The sequence below is a fragment of the Falco biarmicus genome, chromosome 12 (genome assembly GCF_023638135.1).
Source record: "Falco biarmicus isolate bFalBia1 chromosome 12, bFalBia1.pri, whole genome shotgun sequence".
Taxonomy (NCBI): domain Eukaryota; kingdom Metazoa; phylum Chordata; class Aves; order Falconiformes; family Falconidae; genus Falco; species Falco biarmicus.
This window is the reverse complement of record NC_079299.1, coordinates 9572745-9595220: the sequence shown is the minus strand read 5'-3', so window position 1 is coordinate 9595220 and position 22476 is coordinate 9572745. Positions and strand designations below refer to the sequence as shown.

The 22476-nt window shown below is 40.5% G+C and overlaps 1 protein-coding gene across 19 annotated transcripts in view; it reads right to left on the bottom strand.

Annotated features, from left to right (window-relative positions):
* Positions 1 to 22476, bottom strand: part of ESRRG (estrogen related receptor gamma) — a 408522-nt gene that overhangs the window by 312823 nt on the left and 73223 nt on the right. The window contains exon 1 of one of the 19 annotated variants that reach the window (XM_056357246.1): positions 6373 to 6393. The exons of the other annotated variants lie outside the window; for them this stretch is intronic. The gene's annotated coding sequence lies outside the window, so the exon portion shown is untranslated. Of the gene's footprint in view, positions 1 to 6372; positions 6394 to 22476 lie in introns of those variants that run through there. 19 annotated transcript variants of the gene reach the window in all.

Below are 22476 nucleotides of genomic sequence, written 5' to 3'. Positions count from 1 at the left end.
CTTAATTCAATTGAACCCAGAGGTCATTGACACCTCAGTAATTTCTATTTAAAAGCATTCAGCCAAAAATAAACAAACAAAAACAAAACCGGAGCAGAATCTTCTCTGGAGATTATCCTCATTTTAAAAGAAATTATCCTGCCTGACTTTTTATAAGATAATTATTGCAATTGTTTTGCCTAATGAATATTGTTTGAGTATTATAATGCCATGCTACGCATCTTGAATGAGGAACAATTAACAGAGCTTTGTTCTCTTGACATCCCAGGACACAGCTGAAAGGAAAGCCTGGCCCTAAAGATTTGGTTTTTTCTGGCTAAACAATGACTCAAACATAGCAGAGGTAGGATTCAAAGACACTCCTCAGAACAATTCAAACCAGGGATGCCCTGCTCATCGAGATCTCAAAGCTGGAACTGATGGTTTCATTCCCTAACCACACCTACCAGTCTGAAAGACGCCGGCAAATGAAAGCTTTGGCTTCCAAAGACTTTGGGGCTTGATCAGAGAACAGGAATTTTACATATGTCATTCCCCAGCCTTCAGTGGGATTACTCGGGGTTTATATCAGCGTAAGCAAGAGGAGATCAATTTGTGATATTTTGGTTTTCAGTGAGGTAACAAAACTGATATTTATCAGCTTCCATACAGACTGCTGGAGCAGGGTTCTTATTTCAATTACACCGACATACGCGGGAAGCAATGCCCTTCTCTCATACTTGTACATGTACAAATGGGAACATCTTACCTTATTCTTTCTATATCTCCATCCTTCAGAACCCTTCCTCCTGCTTATGGTTGGAGACAGCCATCTGACTGAGTTAGTAAAAAGGGTATTTGAAGAACTGAGAGCAATTATGCCAGAGACACCTACGTACTGCTCTTGGTGAGTCTGGATCTTGAGGATTTGAGCATTGAGAGGGAAATAACCCACAGTACAAGGAGAACAGGAATTAAACGTCTTCCTAAATCATGGAAGAGGTAGTGACTTCCCTAAGTCACACACTATAACCATCTCTGGAAGAGATATACTGTGTTGGAGTAACAGACCAAAACCACCCAGGGACTATTCCTACCATACCCCTGCCTTGCTGCACTGATGGATGGCAGGACTGATCACCAGCAGAATCGAGGAGATCAGACCATCTCTATGATAATCAAAATAACATCTTTCCACTGTAATCACCATTCTCTGAAGTTCGTTACAGCTAAGGATGAGAGCATCCCTCAGCTATACCTCTACAGCTAAAGCTCATTGCCAGGACACTGGCATACGGCTGGGGACACCATGCCACTTTCCAACAGGAACGTTTATCTTCAGGTGTCCTACCCTGGAAGGTGGAAGTTCTCAGCCAGCAGCAGAGACAGCGGGCTCTGAAACATCTCCTCACAAACTTCTCTGCTGGCTGTCCATTATTACTTTAAATCAAGCATAACGCGATCTTTGGTGAACACGTGGCCACGGACAGATGTCTGACCTTCCTAAAACTTATGACCACAGCACCTTTCAGATTTACTCTTTCTAGCCTAGAAAAATAACAGAAAGCTAAGCTTGTCAGTTCGTCACCATTTTCAAGCTCTGCATTTGTAAAAGAAATAACATTGGCAGGGAAATAATATAAAAATGTATCACACACACAGGCTGCAGGAAGATATAATGTTCTTTTACATATTTGATATAGAGCCTAAATTAAGCTGCAGAAAAGGGGCCATGAATCTTCACAGCCTCATTATCAAGCCTCCCTAAACCTCAAATACAGGAAAATACATTTCATAAACATAGACCCAATAGGATTTTAATAGTACAATAAATTTCACTGACGTTCACCACTAATCACATTTCAAAATATATTTTTAAAAACAAAGTTCATTCAACACAAAACTAGATTTAGAAGAGTAACATAAGCATGTGTTATAACTATTTCACTTACTTTAGCCCATTCTTGACTGAAGTAACTTTTCACACGATTGACTAATTCCATAGCAGTAAACATAAACACTCTCCCTTGCCCCCTTTTACTTTCTGGGGACATGGGTTCAGACCATGGCCCTATTCACAGATACAAATTTTCTATTTTTACAGCAAGCTGAAACAGAAAAGGGGATCAAATCCTCTCTCCCCTCACTACACAACAAAACTATCGCCATGATCTTCCTTCGTGTTATCCCTCTTCTCACCAGCAGCCAGATGCTGCCTTTCGCTTCTGATCACAATTCACTCATTATCCACAGCTGAGAAGACCAGAGTTCCTTTACTCTTTCATACATTTTCTAACAGAGAAAGTTTTTAAGTAGTTTCAGAGATAGCTGAAGTATTTTAAATGTTGCGGTTTGGTTGGTTTTTTTCATGTTCTGAACAATCTTAGGGATGGCGAACTTGTACAGTATTTCTAAGGTCTGGAGGGACAGGTTTTTTTGTTGGGATTTCTATTTTTTTTCTTTCTGTTTTTTCTACTTTTATGAAGCTGAAACTTTGTGCAGGTGAAAGGCTGCCAGCCAGTCATGAAGGATGGGGTGCTTTGGAAAGAAACTAAAAATGTGGGTGAGACTCAAGTTTTGCTATATGCATGGTAACCCCAAACCAACCGAGTTAGCTCAGATCAAAGACTAGGAGTGTCGTTAGGTCTTTACACAAAGCCTCAGCTGTGCCTCACTAAAGGTACCTTTTCACTGCAATTCTTCCATCTGCTTGAATTGTTACACTGGCATCTGACACCAGAGCATCTCAGTGCTGCTGAAAGCAGACTAAGCTCACCAGCTCACCTGACCAAACCTATCGAGGGCCTTCAGACGGTAATACCATTATTGACCTGGGCTGAATTCAAATGCATTTGGAGTGCTTGATATTTATCCAAATTATGCCTATTGAAAAATCCCTGGCAGAATACAGATAACATCAGATTAAAATGTATCATTATAATTACTTCAAAGAGATGTCTGGTATAGAAATAATTGGGTTAGTAAATATTTTTAATTAAATTATGGTTTTTAAATCGTGTTAAAACTACAACTTGCATCATGGACATCACAACAAAACTACAAATCCAAAGAATCCAGGGTCTGAATATGAATATTTGCATTAAGCTAATACAGTTATTATACCATTAACTTCAGTGATGTAATTCCAAATTTACACAAGCGTAATTAGAGCCAGATCCAAGATTCAGTAGATCAATACAAATCTTTCCACACGCTGCAGTAGGCATGATAAGGCCCGAGAAAAGTACTGGAGTGCTAGTACCATCCCACCTCATAAGACTTCCCCCAGCTTGACCTTTCTAACCCTAAAATAATGTTTCTGCTAAGAACTGTCATTCACCTAATAGCAAATATGAACACACAGGTATGGAACCAAGTAGACCTGAGAATATAAAGTTAACAGTAGGCGAAAATTCTAATGCCTTTGGTCAGAAATATTCAAAGTATTTGAGAGAATCTCCTGAAGTTTTGTACCACTTCTGCCTTTTACTGCCACTTCATAATAAATTACCTGTGTAATACAGAGAGAGAGAAAAAGCAAAAGTAAATAAAGAAATTATGCCAGTAGTACTGGCTCGGATTTTTAAAATGACACATTCCTTGCTGATCAATTGAATAGATTCTTTCTGCTAATGTATGAAAAATAAGAATGTGCTTTAAATACTATACTGCTTAATACTGTAATTTACATTTATAATCCTCTTTTCTTTAAACAGTTTGACACCTTGAACATAAAACTATGTTTTACAGATGCTCTCCTCTTTTAATTGAAATCACATCTCAGGTCAAGATCACCACTTTCCTTCTGCTTCTCTAACCTCTTCTTGCCCGAAGGCCTGTAACTTGTGAATTATTTAACAATCATATTTGCTGCTGAAAATTGATTTCTGAGAGAATCCATATTGATTGAAATATGTGAGACTAATGAGTTTGAGGTTAAGGTGTTTAGGTATCATTATCTCTGATAGTCCTGAACCAGAATCTTCATATTTTTGTGTCTCTTGTCAATACTTAGTTTTATTTCATATCTGTGCTTCAAGCTGTGCTTACGTATTAAATAAAGAGCTAGGATGAATAAACATTTACGCAGTGTCTGAAGCATCTATAGTAGTCTCCTGGATGTGTCTCTCCATGAAATGCCACTGCATGAAGGGGACGCAAGTAAAGCTTTGCCAAACTTTCATTTTAGCTGGCAGCAAAAATAAGTAGCTGGCATGAACTGATGGCCCCCACTTCAGCAAGAACTGTGTATAGAATTTGAAGATCTATCTCAATGGGTGAGACTTCTACGAATGCCACAGCAGCAGTTACACCACAGCAGATAACTTTAAACCAGTTAGTTCAGACCTCAAGCTCTTGTAGGGCTTTCATGGAACGGAGCAAAGCTCTGCAGAGCTGCAGCAAGTGCACGCGGTGCCTTGCTCGGAGCTGCACACCAGCATGTGCAGCATGCACATCCATGGGGAATCCTCTCCTACAGCCCCCTTTTCTTCTCCACTTACATTCAAGGGGTGGCTGGCAAACCCCTCTTGCAAGTCTGCCACTGAGCATGCCGCTCATCCTTCTGCTCCTCAGTCTTTTTTTAGGAAATCCCGCACGTGCCCGCACAGTGCCCTAGGAGCCTTCCTGCCAGCCTCCAGCCAACTTGCTGCCCTTGCACAGAGAAAATCACCTCCTTGGTGCCATGTCTACCCACGGGGAAAAGGTACTTTTTAACTGGCTTATCCCCACAGCTAAATAGAAAATAAAAGAATCTGACCTCAACTGCAGTATCTCCAAAAAGCAAATTTCATACAGCTTGAAGATCTCTAAATTAATGGCTAAGCATCTTAACTTTTCCCTCAAAATTAGGTAAAAATTAACTTGTCATACTGTTGATCTGTGTCTTCATGATGACACTATGCTGGGTGTCCAGAGTGTTCCCATTCAGTTCCCAAAAGCCTTTAGGTTTCTTATGTGAAGGACTAATAATCAGCTTTGGTACGTTAATGCATATGTGGCCCACACATCTGGATTTCTGTGCCAAGATCAAAACCCATGAGCCAGTGCAGAGAAGACCTCAAATAAGCTGCAGTAGGATTCTATTGGGTTTGGAAGTGACATGACTGGGATGCACAGGCCCTGGTGCTGGTCACAGCTTGATGAACATAGGCTTGCATACCTGACTCAAAGACTCCATTGCAGACTTTTTGCAAATCACTTTTCTTCATCCCTGTAACGACCCTTGCTCTCAAAAAAATCCAAAATGAGCAAACAACAACAAAACCCTCTTGAGTATTTGACCTTAGAGTTAGGCAACTTTTTGGGGTAGTTTTGGAATCAGCTGTATGCATGACTGAAAAAAATAGACAGTTCTTTAAATGACCCAGCTGGAAAAGGATATTTTTGGTCAATGATCTATTTTTATTTCTGCTCTGCTGTTTCTCATGAAGCCTGATGACAAAGACCTGTCCTTCAAAGCTAGTCTATGGCTTCCGAATTACCATTTTCAATTATTTTCTTTAGGTGCAGTCCACTACAGTTTTGTTATCAGGCTTATTTTTGTGGGTAGGAGCTCTGTTTAGAGGAAGTGAAATACTTCCTAGCTTAGTTTTGCTTGTCTTTTTAGAAGGAGAGAAATGCAATACACATTTTCAAAGGTTCTTTTTAAAAAAGTACCTAAAAGTTAAAATAAGAACTATGAACTGCATTACAGTATTTAAGACACGTGTTTAAACTGTTGACTACATCCATTTTAGTTAAGAAATTTATTTTATGTCACTCTTAATCAGTAGAGGTATATTTTTGTTACTATTATTGATTTTGCAGCCATGCCAGTTAATGCTATTATCTTGGATAGTACATTCTGAACAGTTACCCTTACAGACATTTTAAATAAAAACAAACATCAATTGGGAACTCAAAATGAAATCAGATCACTTTATGAACCTGAAAGAACAACCTTCACACTATACCACACGGTCTTCTTTGAATGACCTATCTTTTTACCAAACTTTGGTGATACATAGAATAAGCTTGCCAAACTAAGGGGGAAGAGGGTATATACTTTTTTTTAATCAGATAAAACTGGCATCCTCAATTCTCTAATTATTCCTTTTTGAGTGAGGAACTGGAAGTTCTTATGATAAAGACTCTCAGATATCACGATGGGAAACATGATCTAAGCTTGAAGATGGGTACACAAGTTTCGTCTATATTAAGATAAATTAGCTATGCCTGGCCTAAACTCAATCACTTTTTCCTCATCAAGATGCAACAATAGATAGATCCTCTGACTGAAATTTTATTCACTGGAGAGATGCTGAACTGACGTCATAATGTTAGACTTGTGGAAACTCGGGACTATGCAGGATCACGTTTTTCTGGAGGGTGGGTATTGCCACAGTTACCTACCTGCACTTTGATGCCGTGCCATAAATCCCTATTTTTCCAGGCCCTCCAACCTGCTTCATTCTGAACGCAGACTGCCTCTCACAAGAAGGTGGCCTGCAGTCTCCTGGTGGTAAAAAACACTTCGGCAGTAGGAAAGTCCATTAGTTCCAGCCTAATCCCCACAATCTGGGAGATGGTTTGCAATAAAACCAAAGCCACTAACAACAGAAATTTTGATACTAGGTTAGACAGTCATCACCTGACTAGAAAATACCCAAACAACATTTGTTACTCTTGCCACTCGGCTCCCAAGCATGAGTGATACCCTTTGAAAACCTCTACTTTCACAGGTGAGCACCCTCAAGATATTAACATTTTAAGGTACTTGGGACTGTAGATGTTATAAGTCTGTTAATTATGAGTTCAGTTAAGCTCACACACATGCCTTATCAGAAAAAGAACTTATCTCATCTGAATAAGGACTGGAGGAGCAATGGTAATTTTGTAGGTGACTGTTAGCTACCCAGACTCATTTTTAACTCAAGGAATTTTGGATGGTTTTCATACAGAGTAGGCAGAGTTCAATTTAGTGTTTCTTTGTTCCAATATTTTTTCTCCTTTTTGACCAGAGAAAGGAAGAAAACAAAAAAAAATTCTCAGTGCTCTATTTCTGCCTTCAGTGCATAAGATTTTTTTTTTTAATTAGCTTCTGGTCTCCTAGTCTCTTTCTTTCCCTAATATTAGTTTAATCGTAGAGGAACACCCTAGAGCAGATCACAGTTCAGTATTCTAGATTTACTAATTTTGTGTGAATATGTACATGTGTGTGTGTGTGTGTGTGTGTGTGCGTGTGCGCGCGCGTGCGTGTGTGTGTGTGTTCAGGACATTAAATTCTTTCTTATACAGAAACAATGCAAATCTGTAAATTAATGCAGAAGCCTTACAAGATAGCCATGCTCTCATAAAGAGCATAGAGTCTTCCTTTCTCCTCAGGTCAGAATGAAGGTAATGTCCATATTATAACACAAGGAACAAAGAATGGCTATTTTCTTAGTGCTCACTTCACAGTAGTATGGGACTAATTAATAGATGGGAAAGTGAAAGTAGGCAGTGTTATTTGTGGAGCTAATTAAGATATCTGGCAGAAAAAACATGTGGACAGGCAATTTCTTGATTTTAGAGGTTTGTATAGCTAGACAGTTTTATTAGTCAACACTACGCCTTTTTTTTTTTTTTTTAAGTCATTGGCTACATTTCTGTGAGATATGGAGTCCTCAATTAATCTTTCAAAGACTGATTTTGATTTATCTCAAAGGGAGGTTGGGGGAAAAAAGCAGATGTGCATTTTTGAAAAAAACAACAGCCTGTTCCCTTAGTTTCTGGTTACAAAATAAGTGCATTGATTTGATCTTTTAAACATGTTTCTATACCTTTTCCATTTCATCTGTTACTGAAAGAGGTGGGAAAGCAAATCTAAGTGTCCGTTCCATTTAATTCCCCACAGATTTAAAATGCAAGGAAATTCTCACAAAAAAAAAAGTGTTGGTCTAAAAGACTTGTTCATCAGCACATAGGAAGTCTGTGGCAGGAGCCAAGAATAGAGCCCAGCTCTTCCAAGCTCCCATCCACTGCATTAATCAATGAGTACAACTGCAACAAAGCTTACCTACCTTGAAAGACTAGGCTCTGAGGAGACTTCCCTAATGTTATGATAGCAAGTTCCCACAGACCATTATTTTCCCAGCCCAGCATCACTCAGTTCAGCTCCTTTCCTTTTGGTCCAATAGAAATGGTCAGTTTTCCAAGAAAAAGCCTAGGAGATTTTAGTTTGTTAGGGTCTGTTGGTTGGGTGGGTAGGTGGTGGTTTTTCTAAAGAGAGGGAGCATATCTCACATAAAAGCAATGTCGACAATTTTATTAATTTTGAAGCTAGTAAGTACTATAATATTTGTTTAAAGAGTGACAAATTCGGTGAGACAAGCTGTTCAAAAACTAGAAGAAATGCTATTTGAATCCCTTATTTACAAAAATTAATTCATGACCCAAACACCCTAGGAGCCTCTTAGATATTTCAGTGTGTACACCTATAAGGTGACAAGTATTTTAAGACCCATCGAGCGTAAAACCTGATGGGTATTAAATACAGGATTCTTATTATCTACAATATACCTAGCTGCTAACCTAGTATGACAATACTTGTGTGGAATACTTGTGGAAGGACAGGAAGCTCTACTAAAGGGGTCGATAATACATTACACAACAATGTCTGAAGCAGAGGACAAACATCCAGCAATTTACTTCACTTCTGATCTACCACCTTGCTCGTTTCCATGCTCACGCTACCTGTGCTAGAACTAGTAAGCACTCCCACCCTCCTCCTCCCGGTGCACAAATACACCCAGACTAACCAGCTCATTCCACCAACACCACAACAGCGCTGTCTCTCCCGACCAGCACACACCCAATTGCCACTGCAGGCCAGGTCAGCCTGTCACCACCTCAGTCACACCCTACCAAAACCATTCCCTTATCAGCCGCCCAGGTCTGCTGCACTGCAGGAGCCTGACTGTGCTGCCGGGGGAACTCTTCCCCTGCAGAGACAGATGGATTTCGGCACTGGGATGCAAGGCAAAGGAGGGGGATGATCTTGACTGCAGATGTTAAATAAACAATTTTTTCTTACAACAAACCCTGGCACCTGTTCTCACCATGTCATGGCCCGTGATGACTTACTGTCTACCAAGCATGACCAAGCGATTAGTGGAGCCATGTCGCTGTATCTCAACAGTAATGGGGGCTCTCTTTCCATTTGCCTTCTATTGAAATCTAAGCGCTCCATTGGCCTGTGCATTTTCAGCTTGATGAATTCATTATTATTACCCACTTTCCCCCCCACCCCCACCCCTTCTTTCACAGGCCAGAGCTTTCCCAAAAAGCCAAGTGACTGTTTCTGGCTTTTTCCCCTCTCTATGAGGTGAGGGTTTTTTCCTCTCTTTCTGGGTAGATGTCAGAAAATGTCGCACTGACTCATCTGTTTCAAACAGCATTTCAGTATATGTTTGGATCTATGTATATTAGACAGCAAACAATCATGACACTTGGCTTATTTATTTATTTATGTGGAAGAGAAAACATGCAGTTGTCTAACATCCTTCAACTAATGATATCGGGGAAAATACATTTTCAAATTCAGAGGCAAGGAAAGCATTCAATTCATATTTCCCAGCAAACAAATGACACCACATAAATAAAATACAAAACTCTTCAACTATCATTAAAAATGTGACAGTCATCCAAAGTAGGAAATTCAACAATGTGGCTGTTGCATTTTGTCTTTAAATATTTACATGGTATGGAGACAGGATTAGGCTACCCTAAGTTTGAGTTTTCTTGGAGATGTTCTCTCCCTCCTCAAAGTCGTGCCTAGTCAAACAGAAGGGACTTTGGCCATTTGTCTGGCACTTTTAGATGTCCAGAGGCTTTTTTGGAGCCCAATAGGTCAAATACACTCAGGATAGTTATTGTTATAAATCTAATAGAGAAATAAAAGCACATGATATATGAATCAAAGCACAAATTGTTTTTAACAGACACAAGTTTAGGAATGCCTCTGTGGTGTAGTCCAGTAGTAAGAGTAGCAAAACAACACCTGAGCCTGGAGTCTAGTTCTACTTCTGTGACAGGTTTTACCTTTCTGCCTCCATTTCCTCTATAAAACACGGATAACCTTTTTCCATCTTAAAATAAAGCTACCATTATCTGTTTGAACTGTAGAAGAGCCTACAAAAGTCTCTTGGATGAGGTCCCTGTTACACTAGATGCTGTACAAACACAGAACCACATGCTATTATGATGTGGGAGTGGCGTGCTATTAATAATACATTAGGACATTTTGAAACTATTAAGCAGAAGAGTTATTTTAAAATTCTTATTCATTTCCTCCATTAAAAAAAGAATGAAATTTGAACGAATAGGTAAGGAAGCTATTTGCAGAATGCCAAAACATCCTTCTGGCTCTGTGAATACACAAATGCTGTGCTGGCTGCTCTGCAGGATAAAGGAAACCTAACCAGCAATGCCACAGTTCTTTTACTGACTCTGCCACTCACTTTACCTCCAACCCTTTCCAAACCAGTTCATTTCACTGGGATTCAGCTTATTTATCACTCAAGTGGATGCAGTATATCACGGGGACATAATATGGTTCAATTGAAGAAGACCCAGCCTAGAGAGATTTTAACTGGGTTTGAGGGTAGAAGTGATTATTGCACTTGATAGACTTGGGAAGTGGGGCGAAATTACAATTTATTACTTACGTGCAAATTTGACATTATTGTTAACATATATTCCCCCAGAGCCTTGGATGGACATATTTTGGAAAAATCAAATCAATAAGTGATTTAATATCTGTCAAGTGCTTTGGGATCCTTATTTGAAACGAGTGTTAGAAGAGCAATATCTTACTCTCAACTCCTTAATGTGCAAGCATGCCTTCTATTAATACTAGAACCCTTTGGAACCATTAGAGTTTATCAGCTAAATACATATTTTGGCACATTAACTAATTTTTGATTACCCAATTAGACTTTAACAGCTCCATCTATCATGTAAATTTTTCTTAATGTGCAGATTATGGACCCAATAGAACTTAATGGAGCTCCTTACAGTGTTCTGAGTCAATGCAGCTGGCACATGGACACTAACGAAAGTATTTTCTTCCAAAGTGAGAACTACACACTTATCTTCCCATGTTGCTAATGGGCATTACGTCCTGTTGTCCCTGGGCACTGAGACAACACAAGAGACCCCAATGTGATCCAGTTTATACCGGTTTATATGCTGGCTCTCACATACCTCCACCTCTGCCACTCCACATCAAAAATACATCAACAGCCAGTGGAGTCACAACTACACAAATGGAAAACCAGAGTCATTCGATCTATACCTACCCCACTGGTAAACCCCGACAGTCACTAACTGGTTACCTAGTGGATGGCCATAGCTGTGAGAAGCTGCTAGCACAGTCTGCTTCCCTGCGGCTACATGCGGCATGCAGACATGCGCCGGAGAGAGTGCCTCCACGCCATGTGCTGCTGGGCACGTTCTCGCCCACCCCACTGTCTCTCAGAAGACAACACGTGGGCTGAAACTCAGCACCGGGTCAGGACTTTTCCTCTCCTTCTTGCACAAGTACTACGCAACTGCCTTGTTGAGCCTTCCCCAATATTCTGTCCCAGCTCACATCTCCCTCCCAGCGTTCTTTGCCACTACCTGCCTGTGGGACGGAACGAACTGGCGTTTCCTGATGAAAACACGCGTTTCCTGATGAAAACAGGGATGCTTAAGACCACTGGAAGGAAGATTATTCAGATCACTGGGATAACAGCTGCAGAGTAGACAGCCAGAACAAAGCAGCTGGGAGAGAGACAAAACATCTAAGTAGCAAATCTGCATCCCTTAGCCCAGAGGCTTAATGCATGGTATGGGTTTAACGCTAACCGTGTTTGGCACAAAACTGAATACAGAACCTTTGCTCAGAACCAGCAAATAATTAACTGTTAGAAATGAAATGCAGAGCTATAGTGTACATTCTGCTCCACTGGCTTTACACTTAGATCCGCCAAAATCTTCAGCTACATGTGTAAAAAAACCAGGGTCTTGGTGGGCTGTCTCCTCTTGCTGAAAACAGATCAAAGCGCTGCCATGAGAAGTAAGGCAGGTTAAAACTGAAGAAAAAATAAAGGTTGCATTCACACCTACAAGAACAAGTATTTTCCATGTTACAGTAAACACTTGTAAAGTTACCTAATGCACTGTTAATTAATTTTTTTTTTAATCTCTTATTTCTCTTAGCCTACACAGTGAAGCTATTTGGGCCATTCCTGGTTAGTTTCACTTTCTTTCTCTCCTCCTTACAGGCTGCGAGCGCAACACTGAAATGGTTTTATATCATGAAAGTACTTCAGTTAGGATTCCTTTCCTGTGAGAAATTCATTTTCCATTGCTTCTGCAAGAAGTCATTTTAAAAAGTCTTATTTGTTTCCTTACAATGCTCCTTTAATAAAGCATGATCGCACCTCTTAAGGAAATAAGCTTTCCCTTTTCCGCATGTGGTCTCACCCTGTCAGTGCTTTCATTATTTTCCTGCGTAAAGTCCTTCCCTGATGTCTTACTCGGAGCAGCGCTCATTGTTCGCAGGCAGCGCGCATTCAGCCCGTCCTCCTGTCGCTGGCTTCTTTCAGATGATCCCTCTTCTCTGTCTGGAAGGGATTTTGGAAGCGATCTACCTTGAAGATAGTTTAATGTCACTTAAAAAAAACCAAACAGACATACATTGTAAGGGCTGCCTGGGAAAATATTAATATTGCTGCTAAATGCAGGGATAGGGTTAATTTGTTTCTATATTCTGCACCCTGCCAGACAGCCTCCTGACTATCCCTCAGCGAAGCATACTTCTTTTCAGAAGGGACCATATGCAATGTTTTGCTTAAGGGAAAGGGAGAGTTACCCCACACCGCAGTTCTCAAATGAGGTCCTGTTTCCTTGAGTACCAAATCTCATTTCCCGTGACAGAGCTCAGACACGAAGGCGGCCGGTGCCAAAATCCTGGCATCAAGAGCTGCCGACCAACACGAGAAGCTCAGAGCGCCCTGCCTGCTCGGCCTCTCCGAGGAACAGGCCTTGAGCGGGCGTATTTGCATCATCAGCTACGTCAGCAGTGGGAGAATAACGTGATTCTTGTGTAAACAATGGCTGTAAAAAAGTCATAACAGAAACCACACAGCAGCTACTGCTGAGAGAAGAAAATGAAACCTTTTTTTAATCTGTCTACGTATTTAGGTGGTGTCCTCTGCTGTGATAACAACTTACTGCTCAGTGGATCCTGTGCTGCAACAAAACCTGTCTGTTCAGATCTGACTCTTGGCTTTTTGTTATAAAGTTCACTGTTTTTCTCAGTCATCACTCTTACCCAATTTATTTTTCCATTTCATTTCTGGGAGCTGACCTTCCTGGAAGAAACTCCGAGTGCCTGAGCAGGTGTATTTCTTTTACTATGTTTTGGCTGCATGAGGAAAAACAAATGAAGGTATACATTTTTAATCACACATAGGGATATCTCAGTTATGCCAACCCATGTTCCTTTTTTTTTTTGTTTGTTTTTGGGGTTTTTTTTTGCTATTTATTTGCACACATTGCAGGTTGTGCTTAGACACTCTCCTGTTCTTCCAGCTACAGTTTGCACCCATAAAATGTGTGTGTATTAACTTAGCAGCCACAAATTGGACACAGGTCACAGTATCTGTGTGGCCAGTTCCTGCTCTGCACAGCCATCCATGCAGCTCCACGGACAAGACCAAGACTGGCCTTGCAGTTGTGCCAAACTACGGGCACCCGTTGTTACGCATCAGTTGTCCCACAAAAGGGAGGCTCCTCCTGGAAATCCCATGCATTGGAAATCCATCCCACTGTTACTGCAGCTCTAAGAGCAGCTGAGATATGCTTGGCATGCAGAGAGTGGCAGGAACCATTTTAAAAGTTTGCCTGATGCTTTAGGATTTGATATTTGGCATAAATTTTCACCCACTTCTCAGTCAACAGGTTAAATGTAGTTTATATGTGTATATATATATATAAAAATAAATAACTGAAGTTATTACCTTCTGTGGTAATTATGCCTAGTTTAGGCTATTCCTACTGAACTAACCAGATCAAAAAGAAAAAATAAAGCCTCACAACTATCATTTCAGTGTTTAAAAGTGAGACTTTTGAGTTGCAAGCATTACAGCACCCAAGTTTTCAACACTATTATTAATGAACTCAGAGCACTGTACACCAAGAGCTAGTACCATTATTTCTGTTTTACAGGTGGGGAAATGAAACAGAGGAGATGAAATAACTCTCAACATGGGTATGATCTCCCATATAGTTACAAAAATCCTAAAATCAAATGTGAATAGACAGCAAGAATTTCTACTGAAAAAAAACTTTATGACAAGAATTCAGGAATGGAAATGTAATTCCCATAGTAACAAATATTCTGCTTTTCCAGTGATTCTGCTGGAAACATTTCTAAAATTGCTTTTCCAACCTTTCTGGGAAATCCTTTGGTGTGTTTATTTACTTAACATCAGGGAAAATACTAAATGCAGAAGTAGCAGGTAACTGCTTCATCTAGTGAAGTGCCCAGTAGATTGGAAGGGCATTTTCTCAGCAGAGGATCTCAGTGTCTCACATGACACAGGCTCAATTCAAAGGCAATGGCAAACCATAAAAATGGCAAACTTAGACAAAGTAATCCATTGCATACATTAGCAGCCAAATCATACATTCAGAAATTCTGTTGCCCAGGCTCTGCCTTGTAGTGCTAAACCACATTGAGCCTACTGACACCTCGGAGTCCCATTCAGGGCTGTAATCACCAAAAAGCTGGCAGTTCTCTTTTGAGCTTCCTCCAAAGATAAACATGGGACACCACTCTCCACAAAGCACGGCCAAGTGGTTTAACACCCTCTCCAGCTCCCTGCCTTAGCGGCCCTACAGAGGGGGACGCACACACCGGTGAGCTCTGCTGGGCCGCTCTGGCTTGGCTGACTTGCCTGCCGCTGGCCTGAGGGAGTCTGGCTCTCCCTTTGGAGGCTTCTGATGCTGCCCTGGGCTTTGCCAGTCTCCTTGGTCTTTGCCTTTTATCAGTTCGGTTAACGTGCATGGACACACCACCCAGTTCATTCCTGTTTGTTGTAAAATGTTGACTGTTACTTGCATCGGACTTCGCAGCTTTTCATAAAGAGCTTTTCACTCTCCTCCTCCTCCTTTTATACATACCTTTGGTCACACAGATCATTCGTAAGTTTGACAATTAAAGGCTTATCACCCAAGCAGACAACTCAACGTTGCCCATTTACATGAAGTGGGACAGTAACACCTTTCCAAAGGCGCATGTTAGACTGGTGAATCTCACTGCACTGTGTGGCCTAAAATATCCAAAGCCTTGGTGATCTGAACCTCTTCATCATCTTGGGTCTCCTGTTACACCATTTAAGTGAAGCTCTAAATTATTGTGAAGGAGAACTTACTGAGGAAAAAGTGCTACTGTACCATTCCATGTAGAGAAAATATAAGGTCTGTCTGTTGCATGAATATACAACATCTTTACTGTTAAAAGTAACAAAATTGTCTGTTCAAGAGCCTGTGCTTGGTTTGCAATACAATACCAATGATAGCTTTGTTCACACTCAAAAACACCTGTACTTGAAATAGCCATTCCACAAAATTCCACAAAATTGGCTGGAGTCAAAGGAAGCATCTATATACCTAAAAGCTGGAGAAGAATTTATTTATCTGTTATGAACAGTAATCTTGAGAATCTGGATGCTCCCCAACCCTGCAACTGTCTAATCTTGATATGTTTTTTTAATTTCTGACTTGAAGATACACAAAACTTTAGGGCTGCATCTCTACTCACAGCCTAGGTTCTCTCTCCACAAAGGACTGGACCACGTAACGTGCACCAAAACCTATCTAGGAGCCATAAACTACCTCGGCCTGAGTCCCTAATCAGCAATATCCCTGTTGTCAGGCTAAAGCCAGCACTCATCAGCAAGGTCAGTATTTACTCCCATGTAGAAAACAATTCAGTACTGCTAGTGTCCAAAGGCATCCTCTTGTTCCTCCTATGAGAACATGTTTCATGGTAAAATAAAACTCAGAAGCAGTATCTTTTATCCGTCACTCTCCCTTCTCCCCAAGGCAGGAGGGCACTCCGAGTCAGCACAGTCTGTTCCTCGATACCCGAGCGCTCCTCTGTGAAATGCCAAAGTAGCACTAGCGATAAATGCTAAGCACCATCACTGGACTGACCTGTAAGGTCTTTACTACCTCTGGAGTCAGGGATTTGGTCTAGTATTTCTGGGTGGCCCATAACCATTTTTTAAGTTATTCTCTTTATTGTGGCATCTGTTGTACAAATAAGTTTATGGGTAAAGCACATAGAACATAATTCTGAGTTAGACATTTTTCTATCTCATTTACGTATCTTCCATCCTACCACCTATCAGATATCACCTTTTATTTCTTGGATCATACAAACTTCTCACCATTTCCTTCACTGTTTTATCACAGTATGCCATGTAGTCTTCAGGACACGAGGTGCTAACTACCACACCGTGCACAATCGCAGTCTCAGTGTGGAATGTCTTGCTTTAATAGAGAAATAAAATGATATAAGGTCGTAAGCTAAGACTATCATAAAGTGGATTGCAGGTACCCTACACTTAAATACTCCCATGCTGCCTCTTAACTCCAAGTGAGGCAATTTGCCTAATGCCCATAGAAGTGACACAATTAATTCCCCTCCCTTAAATAATCCTACCATCTCCCCTCTAATGTGCCTCTGTAAAAAGAATGTTTCCTAAAATAAAACAATTTTTTAGAAAACCATATCCTTAAAATCCTTAGCATTAGAAACACCAGGAGTCTAAAAAGAAATTTAGAAAGTCCTTCTTTCATTGTGTTCAGATAACCACTGGGACCCCTTTCTGTCTGAAATGGAGACCAAACCCCACAGCAGTATAATGAGCACTGTAAATACACTCAGCGGACTGCATGAAAGTGGCCTCAGCCATAAACAGCAACCTCAGCATCTTTCGGCTCATCTTTCCTGCTAAATACTTGCAAAGGAACCAACAATCTCCAAATTAGTCCTTAAGATTTGAACCTTTCTGTCCCGATAGTGCAGCGCTTCCGTGTGACTCATCAGTCTGACAGTCTGCACATCATTTGATAACAGACTAGGCAGAAAAGGGGCCACGAGCATCACCTGTACCTAAGAGGGAGTTATGTTTTTCAAAAAAACTCAGTTCGAAGCATTTCCCAGAGGGAAAGCATCTGCAGGTTTAGGACTATCACTTAATGCAACATCCTTTCCCTGTGCCCAAGAGCAGGTCCTCTCGTAGTGCAGTTAGAAAGTTGTAAATACAGCAGTTATTCATCAGTCACATGTTCAAAAACCAAGGGAAACAAAAACTACCTCTCTGTACTGATTTGAACAAAGCCAGCCTAAAAATCCAGTACCGTCATCTTGTGCAGGAAGAGTTTTTGGTGTATTAAGCAAATTGTTCTCCAGCTGGATCATTGCCTTTTATTGTTTACTACAAATGTCAGCTACTATACAAACAAAACCAAAATTTCTTCTAGAAAAAAATAGGAAGTGTTATAAAAGTTATACTGGTATCTCAATGAGAGTTGTTCCCACAAGAAAGAAAGAAAAAAATCTGAGTTATTTCACCTGAAAATTAAACAAAGAGTCCCCTCATCAACAAGTATTGGACAGCAAATATATTACCTGACATTTTACTCAGTCAAAAGGAAGAGGAAAAGGAAATTAGAGCATGTTAAGTGTACATTCACACTTGCTACTAGACTTTAGATCCTGAAACTGCATGGTAGTTACAACAATAAAGTTAAGAGTAGGGTCACTACTTTTGGAAATCAATTATTCTCACTGTATAATTTATGATTAAACAGCTAAACGATGCCTGGCATGTGCAATCACTAGTTCAAAATGATGAGGAAAAACACAGGGATTTTACGGAATAAATTGGCATTGGTTCCACTACTGCCAGGGAAGTTTTGCCACCAGCTTCAGCCAGGGTAGCATCTGCCTTCAAATCTTGATAGAAACAAAGTTTCGGTAATGTACCAAACCCCTTTGGGTGCTGATTCTTTCCAAGGCCTTTTACTGGACAGAAATGTTTATTCCAGATGAGCAATCCATCTGTTTTTCTTTTGACCCACTGGTAAGCAAACTGGGAACATGCCACCTTCTCACAGCCATGAATCTTAAACAGATTGTCATCAAGTCACAGAAAATGGGGCTAGGAGTGTTATGATGTCTTGATGCCTTTTGTCCTCCTCTGTGTCTCCAGGCAGGGACCATCTATGCCTGTTTCTGAAAATTTCCAACAAAAGAAATGCCACAACATCCCGAGTTGCCTTTTTTCTGGTGTTTTGTTTTGTCCCACCTTAGAAGGCCATTCCTATACCTAATTTGAATTTTCTGTGTTTCTGTTAAACAAAATACTTCCCATACTCTCCCATTTCTTGCCACGGAGATGAAGAATAAATTACCGTCGTTTCCACCAGTCTTTTGTATTCTTACAGCCCATGGCCATGCTTCCCTCAGACCATCTCTTTTTCAGGCCAAGCACTCCCAGTATCATCAGTACTTCCTGACAGGTCACATTCCCTTGCACTCTTATCACCCTCATTGCCTTTCCTTTGGACTTTCCCCAAGCTCTCTGCAGCTTATTTGGGTGTGCTGCCTACATCTGCGCTTAGAGGTATAGCTGAGCTCCTACCAAAGCCGTGAGGAGGCAGAAATCACTCCATACTGCTCACGGGCTGTATTTTTGTATTAATGCTTCAGCACTTGTTATCAAGAAAATCTTGTCATTTCAACACGAACATTTCTTCTGCAAGCTTCACAACTATTCTTAATTAACTGGAACCTTTAACATCGTAAACAGCATTAAACTAGAAGTCGTCATACATAATAGGTTATTTTCACTAGCCTACACCCCAAAATGACTGAACATTTCAGGTTAGTACCGGAAATACGGTAAACACAGACATGCACACACAGCCCCAAGTACAATTAACAGTGACTTAATCTAATCTGTATTCAGATGCAGATGTACAGTGATAAATAATCTACAGATATAATATAAACACCCACACACTGAGTAGGTCTGTAACTGAGAGGTTTATCTAAGTCATTAAGAATACCACAACTTTCCCAGTGCCGAAAAGAGATGGGGGGAAAAAAATAAATTGGATAGCTAAATATAACCGCAACTAAATCCGATTCTCTTCTTTTATAGTCCTGAGTCCAGGACAAATGTACATGTGGAAGAGATCATACCTACTTTATTACGTCACACTGCCTGGTCCTCCTCCTGTAAATAGGTTCATCTCCTCTGAAGTCAGTCAAAACACATATATAATGTAAATATGTGTGTGTGTGTGTGCGCGTGTTGTGTGGGCATGTCTGTGTAAACCCTGGGTAAGTGGGTGTAGAATAAGGCCCCTTGTTCACTCAGGTCTTGCAGGTAGTAGTGATAACAGAAAACCAAGAAAATTAATATATTGTAGTTACCCACTATGCAATAATTATGTAATTATACTGTAATTACAGTAACTGATTATTGATGTACTGTAAAATAAACTGTTATCAAGTTTTTTACTGTTAACTTCTATTTACAGTCATCTCCGATAAAGACTAAGCCTCCCCAAAAATGCATGATAAAGCTTCTTATCACAGGTTTTAATTGCCTCTAATAACTACTGTAATTCTGTGTGATTTAGTGCTTTGAATAATCACCAGGATTTTTCTCTAGATCTTTAAAAGGATTGTAATGTGTACAGAGGTGTCGTAGTGATTAAATTTACAGGACACTTACCAAAACAGTGATAAGAAAGGATGTTTAATTAACACATGTACACGTTGTTCAACTGTACAATCATGCAAAAATGGAAAGACCTGAATGAGACCCCTATTTTCCTTACAAAATGTTAAAAAAAATTAAACAAAGGATTATCCTCACTATACAATACAGGAGCAGACATTCTGAGGGCACCAGCAAATCCAGGCAGCACCTGAGAGCGGTACCAGCAGGAGCCACGGTCCTGGTACCAGTCGGACATTCCAAAGAGAAAGGAAAAAGTCAGTCACGTATGACAGTACATGGGAATTCACCAGCTGAGTTTGGAGATGCCGTTCCTTTGGCTAGTGGGTAGTTCAAGAACACTGCAGTTCTCTTCAGCTATAATGCCTGACAGTATCAATGCTTTTAGGGCTCACTGATAAACGTCATTGCAGAAAACCAGCTGAAGGTTATTACCTTATCAGATAGTTTTGAAACTCCATGTCTCAGAAAGGCACACAGGCACTCTAGAAAATCCCTTTTCCCTCCATCAATAGATTTACTTAATGGGCCAAGACGATCCCTTATTTATATAACAGATAAGTAAATTTATGTTAAGCAACGAAGCGTCCCAGCAGACAAACCCCCAGCAGAAAAGAGCAGCAGAGTCAACCACATAGCAGGCAGTGGAAGAGAACCTTTATCTCCCTAAGGACGCTTTCCACTTTAACTTCTACTGACCATTTTGTCCACTGTGATGCTGACAAAAAAAAAGTGATAGAGAGATCTAAAGGTGTTACCATATACGATCAAAAGATGAAAAAGAAAAGTCAAGAAGCTCATGCAACCCGTATTCCCAGTGGGGAACAGCCTTCTTATTATTAGAATTGTTTGTACTTTGAAATGGAAATCCCAACATCTGCAAGTGCACGCAGCTGAAGGAGTTGCTCCTGGATGGGCAAGTGCCATGTAGTAATATGGCACAAGAACAGGCTTTGGCTCCACACACGGGAAACAGAAACCTCTCCTTTGTAAAATGATTCTTAATCATCTCAAAGGCCTCCCAGTTTAGTATGGAAGATGAGTGCCACTGTTTTCGTTAGAATGAATCCCACGTATTCTGTATCATAGTCCTGGCACAGGGCTGCAGATGAAATCATTCCTTGACCATCGCTGTGGGCAGTGCTGCTCTGATCTGCAGGGCTATGCAGGGGCACACAAATACTGGAAATGGTGTAACTGCATTAGTACCGTGCTCCGCACAGGCTTTTATACCCTGGTTCTCAGCAAGACTAATTATTGTAAAAGAAGTCTCACACCACTGCAATTATCCTGCTCCCAAAACCTGAGCTACATCATATAGGACACTGTGCTTTGCTATTCAGGCAGATCCATGCCGCTTTATTTTTTGAGACAAAGATTTTTACTAGCAGGAGGAAAGTTAACAGGAACAGGCTCAGAAATTATGAATAAAGCAGACTATATATATATATTTATATATGATAACAGGAATAGGGAGCAGGCACTGAGGGTATCAAAAATCACGTGTTCCTGTGACTATTTATTTACCTGGCACACAGGACTGCTTACCTGCGTACTCCTTTCTCTGCAGCAGGTGAAGGTGAAGGTGTGGGAACTTCCTTCCTTTGCTGGCAGTGTTAACTGAGCCGCTGAGGAGGGAGGCTATGGGAGGAATATTATTTCTCATACCTGTCATTAATAAATTACAGGACTCAGGGGGTGTTTTGAAGCATACACCCCTTTCTCTGGATGGGCTAACATACATGCTGCCCTCCTGCATAAAGCTGCAGTCTTCCTATAGGGGAAGAGCTGGCTTTTAAAGTAAAATAACTAAGTTTCTTCTGTAACACAGCCTCCTATTCTGAGCTCCGAAGAAAGGTAGCACACCATTTTACAGTCCAGAAGGAAAACCGGGCATAAGATTCCAAGGCTACCTTTCAAGAACAGGATCCTACACATATTACTAGTATAGAGCTTGTAGAGAGAAGCCCAAACTCCCAAAGAAATTAACTAGACGCCTTCTCTACAGTTTGTGCTAAACACCCGAAGTAAATCAGTAACGCATACAAAACTTGCCTGACAGTGGGACTGGCAACAGATCTGAAAATCAGTGCAAGTTCATCAAACTCTTGGTCATCATTGCAGCCCAACTTGCAGGTGAAACTGCAATGGATTTAAATCCAACTTTTTCCTTCCTGGGAAAGGTTTTACAGTAGCAAACAGTATTTATATATCCCTATTAAGAGGAGAAGTTGACAAATAAGAAAAAATAGCATCTACTCAGTGACTCAGAAAATTAGCAGAGCAGTCTTAGTCACCTTAGTCATTTTCACTGCCTGTCATGAGTTAATCAGACATTTTTCCAACATTTCCATACATGCCTGTTCTTTCCTCCTGTGCCCAGTAAAACTACGAGCTACTTCTGAATGTGACAGTTAAACTACATTTTTGTTACGTTTCAGCATTAGATGGAGAGCAATTAGATTTACAGCAGGGAAAGAAGGGATAGAAAGGGAAAGAAAGGGAAAGGAAAAGAAAGGGAAGAAAGGGAAAGAAAGGGAAAGAAAGGAAAAGAAAGGGAAAGAAAGGAAAAGAAAGGGAAAGAAAGGAAAAGAAAAGGAAAGGGAAGAAGGAAAAGAAAGGGAAAGAAAGGAAAAGAAAGGGAAAGAAAGGGGAAAGAAAG